This window comes from Lolium rigidum, chromosome 4 (assembly GCF_022539505.1).
Source record: "Lolium rigidum isolate FL_2022 chromosome 4, APGP_CSIRO_Lrig_0.1, whole genome shotgun sequence".
Classification (NCBI taxonomy): domain Eukaryota; kingdom Viridiplantae; phylum Streptophyta; class Magnoliopsida; order Poales; family Poaceae; genus Lolium; species Lolium rigidum.
Genome location: NC_061511.1, coordinates 203,063,126 through 203,070,061, shown reverse-complemented (window position 1 = coordinate 203,070,061; position 6,936 = coordinate 203,063,126). Strand labels below are relative to the sequence as shown.

Genomic DNA, 6,936 nt, shown 5'->3' with positions numbered 1-6,936 from the left:
ATGGCGAGTTCGCGTTGAGGGTATGGCTTGACTTGGCGTGGGAGGAGTACTCTGTCAGTACTCCATGGCAGAGGTCGGGCTTGCCCCACATCATCTGGAAGGAACCAGCGATGTTTGTCCTCCGGGTGTGTTGGCGCAGCCTCAAGGTCATCTTCATATCTTTTCTTCTTCTCATTTTCAGGCAACCTGCACTCAGTAGATAGATGACCGATTATACCACAAAACCGATAGAAATTTGGGAGCCTTTCATAAGCAATGGAGACAATAACATCTTCTTCAGCAACCCCATCCCAAATTGTAATACATCGCTGCAGAACTTGGTCAACAAGGATGCGGACTCTGGCTCTAAGAATTTTATCACAGATATCACCTCTAGCATCATTGTCAATTTTGATAAATGAACCTAGTTCCTTACCCAAATCAGTTGCTAGTTTCTTGGACAGGAGATAGAAAGGAATTTTCTTGAACTGAGCCCAAATAGGAATGGTTGAAAACTTAAATAATTCAGGATCTTCCCCCTGTTTTAATTCTTCAACTAGCACATCATCACCTCTAAAACTCCATGGCCCCCCTTTAACGACATGATAAAAAATCCCCTTCTTCTGAGAATTCAACGACAAACCTTCTGTCCCGGTACTGGTTGGTGTTGAGGTGGCCGCGGATATTCCAGATTCTCTTCATGCCGTCGATGAGGGTCTTGGAAGTGACAGCAAGCACTGACAGGAAGACGCCCACGGCCAGGAGTCTGACGCGAGCGGCTCCCCGTGCCTTGGCCATGTTCCAAACCAGCAGTTTCTTTTCCTTCTCAGTCCCGAGCTCCATGACCACCTCCTTCCCTTTGTTGGACTCGCTAGGTGATACTAATTGCATAAACTTTACACCATGCATACTTCGAATACCACTTATATGTGTTACTTTATCATGTGAACTAAATATTTAATATTAACATGTAATCGCTTATACAAGGCTTGTCTCAATAGATAAAAATATGTCATATGTTTTAAAAGAGAGACTATATATAAAACGTAATTTTATAATGAAAATGGTTACAAATTACAGATTTAATGTTATAAATACCATGTATGTACCACGGTAGAATGTTGTCTGAACTTGGGTTTTTTCCATACTAGTTGCATAATCTAAGAAGCCTGGCAATGTAGATACCCACATCGATGTGAGAATGAAAATTTGACAATCGATCTCATACTGTTTAAAGTAGCCCTCATCACGTAGAGTGTCCAGGGAGTAATCTTCTTTTAGCTATGCGATCTCCAGCTCCTTGCACTCACGGAATAGCTATATATCAAATTGAAATATTAATAGCCACAAACCAAATTGAACAGATATGTCAAATTGAAACAAGCAACATCAACCACAACCAACCAAAAAAGTAATACTTATGGTGTTATTGTTCACCCATCTCATCTGTTAGTACCAGATAGTAGTATTTGTGTGTGAACAATATAGAAAATCTCTACATCATTCGCTTTGATGCGATAAAAGGCTAGACCCTGGTTCACCCTCAACTCATTGAGTAGCTCAGGGCCGTGATATTAATTCTCCCTTAGCACAAGGGTTGTTAATTAGTTGCTTGTAGTAAGCTTGGGCAGTGTCGGCATAATCTACAATCTAGAGGGAATCCCCAGCTCCTTACCCTTGTTTGTGTTATGTGCTTACCGACTTTTTTTTCTTGCATTCTGCTACTTTCGCTGGCAGGTGGGCTACTAGGTTTGATTAGTCCATGAGACCATGACCAGGTTCATAAATTGTTTCGCGAGTCCATCATGTCACATTCGTCACAGAGACAACTCCACCTCCTGTCTCCTCCATCCAACAGCTACTTCAAAAATGATACCTCAATGGGGAGAGCGACGCCGATGAGCCCCCATCATCCAATCCAGGGTACCTCAAATCTAGGGTTTTCCTCAGAGCAACACGAGTGTGTAGATGATGGCTACAACGACGATGCCTTCAACAAGGTAATCGCGAAAGACATTGTCGTTGCCCGCCCTAACTGTAGTCATTGCTCCGTTCTCACCGGCTATCACACCCCCCCCCCCCACTCGTGGAAGGTTGGATCGTCGAAGGGTCACAAAGATCGGCCCCGCGCTACCCCACACCGCACTGCCATAGCCGAGGACTTATCTGGGCGGGGGCCTAGACCCTGGTTACCCCCTCCGCCCGGGCCAGTGACTAGTGGGGAAGGCTACCACCACCTAACTAGGGGCACCACCCCATACACGATGCTCAGATCCCTCCATTGGCATTGCCCCATCAACCCCAAGGATGTCATCATCGCTCATTCTACCCCCCAACACATTCGGCGATTGGGCCACCGCCACCGCGGCTAACACCGACGATAGCGGTGGAAGGTAGGTTCATTGGGGTGGCTCTTGGTGGCTAGGGTTTGGACCCGCTTCATAGCCTTGGGGAAGCGACTCGAGGAGCCGTTTTCGGGGGGGGGGGTTGTTTCCCCTATGTTTATGGCGTGGAAATGTACAATGCGGATTTTGTCAACATGACAAGTCAATAAAGCAAATATTGTCCAATGCAATTTCACAAGTTCCCACTCATCCGAGTGGCTTCTAACTTGTTTGTGCTACATAGTGTTCCCAATATTTTATGCAACCGGTTACATGGCATAGACCATAAGTTTAGAATTCTCCTTAGGTGGAGCACTTGCCGTTATTTGTTCGCTTTGGCCATGTATGAATGATTGGTTTACCCATACAAACCGTTTGTGATCTTCTCTTCAACGCATGGAGGACGTGGGCATAGCCCAGTGGTTGGGGTCGCAGCGGCGCACCCCAACAACCAGAGTTTGAATCCTGTCAGGAACGAATTTCTGGAATTCTCACGCCGAGGTCCCGCTTCTACTATATCATTTAGTGTCTAGTTCCTCCTAGCACTAATTCATTTTTTTTCTCTTCAACGCATGGAGAACAAAGGCATGTTCGCGAAGATTTGTACATAGTTGGAGCGTGCTATGAGAGATATTTTTTTATCTCACGTGGATGGTAGGGTAGTATTCGGATCGGCCCTCCGTCGGCCTAGTTTCCGTTATATGTTCTTGCACAATTGTTCGGCGCCGTCTTTTTAATGTTTTTTTTACGGTTGTATGCATCTCCTAGTTATGGAGAGGTCGGTAAAGCTAATTTACGACTTTAATAGTTATATGCAGCTAATTTATGGGTTTAATAAAACACACCCCTGTAAAAAAAGTAAAATTGGACTTAATTTGCTCCGTATATTGAAGTAACATATGCATGTAGGGCTGTAGTTGTATTCTTAGCTGCCGCTCCATGCCGACATGCATCGCTAGCAAATTTCGTGACATCGATGCATATATAACTACATGACAAGATTAACACTAACAAAATTGTGTTTCAAAGACAGTAAGATCTGATCTAGCACGCCCAGATTCCCATGGTGTATAATTACCTCCAAACAGGCCAGAGAGGTTTATTTGAGATAATGTACAATATTTCACTGTCGAAGGTTGTCTTATCTGTTGATTTTTTCTGATCTTGGCCTATGCCTGAATACTTATCAAGTCAGACGGGCTGTCGTACCCTTTACCTATGGGTATAGTTAGTAACTTAGTTTTCAGTAGAATAATGTTATTAAATTTTATCGTAATCTATTTTGCAACTCGTTATTAGTACCAATTATGAAGCAAATTTAATAGTTTGGAGAAATTGCTTTTTTAGGTGGAACCTCACTTGCAACTACAAATTTTATAACTGAAAAAATCTTAGTTACAGTCAAATTTACAACTCAAGAGCATAAATCACGATGCAAATTCGATATTGCAGGAGTTAAGCATCGATCCAAGCCATCGTTGTCACCTGCACATAGAATGCACACTTTTGCTGACAATCTCGATTATATAGTTGGCTTCCTTTTGGCGCTTGGTGACAATCGAATCGAATCGAATTGACTACCAGCTAGCTAGCTAGCATGCATATTCCAACCAATCACAAATACTAGCCCAATCGGTCGATCAATCAATCAGTGAGGTCACCAGTGCTTTGGTGAAGCATGGAGGAGCAGCTCCTCGTCAGCGCTGCCGAGAAGATCCCAGGAGGCGGCGGCGATGGTGAGAGCTTGGTGCTGCGCGAGGTGAAGAAACAGGTGTGCCTCGCCGGGCCTCTGATCGTTGGGTACCTCCTGCAGAACGTGGTGCAGATGATCTCCGTGATGTTCGTGGGCCACCTCGGCGAGCTCGCACTGTCCAGCGCCTCCGTGGCCACCTCCTTCGCCGCGGTCACCGGCTTCAGCTTGCTGTTCGGCATGGCATCAGCCTGGACACGCTGTGCGGGCAAGCGTTCGGAGCGGGGCAGCACCACATGGTGGGCGTGTACAACCAGCGGGCGATGGTGGTGCTGGGCCTGGCGAGCGTCCCGGTGGCGGCGCTGTGGGCCTACACGGGCGAGATCCTGCTCTTGTTCGGGCAGGACCCGGAGATCGCGGCGGGCGCCGGCAGCTACATCCGGTGGATGATCCCCACGCTCTTCGTCTACGGGCCGCTGCAGTGCTACGTCCGGTTCCTGCAGACGCAAAGCCTCGTGGTGCCCGTGATGCTCAGCTCCGGCGTCACGGCGCTGAGCCACGTGCTGGTGTGCTGGGTGCTGGTGTACAAGCTCCGCATGGGGAGCAAGGGCGCCGCCGTCGCCAACGCCGTCTCCTTCCTCACCAACCTCTCCATCCTCGCGCTCTACGTCAGGCTCTCGCCGTCCTGCAGGACGACCTGGACCGGGTTCTCCCGCCAGGCATTCCATGGCCTCCTCGCCTTCTTGAAGCTTGCCGTGCCGTCCGCTCTCATGGTGTGGTACGTGAAACTCGATCTGAGCCTGCCTACTGCCTTGGTTAATGATCGATCTGGCATTCACTGCATATGAAACTCGATCAGAGGCTGAAACTAATGGTTTATGCATGCAGCATGGAGTGGGGATCATTCGAGTTGCTAGTGCTGCTCTCTGGTCTCCTCCCTAATCCCAAGCTTGAGGCGGCTGTTCTGTCCATCTGGTATCTTTAGTACACACTTGATTAATTAGTCTTTTCGATCATTTTTTCCTCTGGTAAATTGATCATATAATCTCCCTGCTGCTTCTGCGCGCGCAGCTTGAACACTAACGCCTTCGCGTTCATGGTGCCGCTCGGACTCGGCGGCGCCATAAGGTCGGTCAATCTCAGCCCTGAAATGAAAATAATCACATCCTGGTGTTCTTCAACTGAATACTGATAGATCGAACAAATGTGCATGTGCAGCACGCGCGTGTCGAATGAGCTTGGAGCGGGCCGGCCGCAGGCGGCCCGCCTTGCCGCCCGCGTCGTCATGATGCTGGCGCTCGCAGTAGGCGCGTCGGAGGGGCTCCTCATGCTCCTGGTGCGCAACGTGTGGGGGTACGCCTACAGCAACGAGCAGGAGGTGGCCGCCTACATTGCCCGGATGATGCCCGTCCTCGCCGTTTCCATCCTCTTCGACGGCCTCCAGGGCGTCCTCTCAGGTATGGTAGCCATTGCTCTGTTCCGTAGGCCTCCCCATTTGCACATCCCGATCGATGAACATGCAGAGCTTGCATGATTCCATTCGCAGGTGTCGTTAGGGGCTGTGGACAGCAGAAGATGGGCGCCTGCGTCAACCTCGCCGCGTATTACCTCGTCGGTATCCCTGTCGCATTATTTGCCGCCTTTGTCTGTCATCTTGGAGGAATGGTATGTGTTGTTTGTTTTCCGTCTTAATTTGCCGTAAAAGAGTCTGCTCGATTGGAAATTTTTTGTTCACTGAGGTCGATCTGCACAGGGGCTTTGGTTCGGAATACTGTGCGGCTTGGTGGTGCAGATGCTCTTGCTTCTCGCCATTCCCTTCTGCGCAACCAACTGGGAGAAAGAAGTAAGCCTGCGTCCATTCGTTAAACCTCCTTCATCTTCTTCTCCGCGCTGTGACAATATGTATGTTTCTTCTGTTGGGCACGCAGGCGATGAGGGCAAAGCACAGAGTCTTCACTTCTTCGCTGCCTGGGGATATGGCAACGTAGATTACAGTACGGGGCAAGTACACCCTATTTATTTATTTCGATAAAAGATGCTTTATTACTTTGAGAAACAATTATATCCAGCCTCTGCATAACCAGGATGAACACAGCCGTTCAAGAGTCTGAAGTCAAAAACATATAAAAAGTAGGCGAGGTACATATCGAAACGATGAATCATATAGCATTCATATAACGCCTAAGGTGGAGGTGGTGCTGCTATCCGTAGACTATGCTGGCACCCATGTAGGGAAAAAATATCCCTCGCCGTAGCCTCCAACCGTGTACAGACCTCCGTAAAGAGGTCTTGGTTCTCCATCCGCTGAAGAGGTAACCACGAACGGAGAATACCTGTAGATAACCTGCAACAAAGAATAATTTTTATCTGTACACCCTATTTATGTGGGAGAACTTCCAAGATCAAAGTGCTTGGAACTGGATGATACTCCACCTTGACATTAAACAAAATTTATCGAGATACTATGGAGAAATTTATCCGAATACTGTAGCAGTCTATCAAATTGCTACAAATCAACTGCATTTGGCGCGCGGTACCTGACGGAGCCGACGGACCAATAATTTTACGGAGTACTACCTCCATTTCAAGGAATAGGGCGCATGCGTATCCCAAGACGAACTTTGACCATAGAAATTAAGCAAAAAAATCTTGATTATATTATATGTAATTAGTATCGTTGGATTCGTATTGAAAAGCACTTTTTAATGATATAAATTTCATAAAAACAATCCTTATCTATTTGAAGTAATTTTTGGTCAAACAAAAAGCTCGTAAAACGAGGGCGCCTTATTCCTTGAAACGGAGGTAGTAGTTTAGTTGCCTCACTTGACTATCCGTGGTAAGGTGATGATAGACCAGTTTGACGCACAAATTAGGCCGTAG

The 6,936-nt window shown here is 47.4% G+C and overlaps 1 pseudogene; it reads left to right on the top strand.

Annotated features, from left to right (window-relative positions):
* Window positions 1-3,948: 3,948 nt before the first annotated feature.
* LOC124706874 lies at window positions 3,949-6,570 on the top strand (annotated as a pseudogene).
* The last annotated feature ends 366 nt before the right edge of the window (window positions 6,571-6,936 follow it).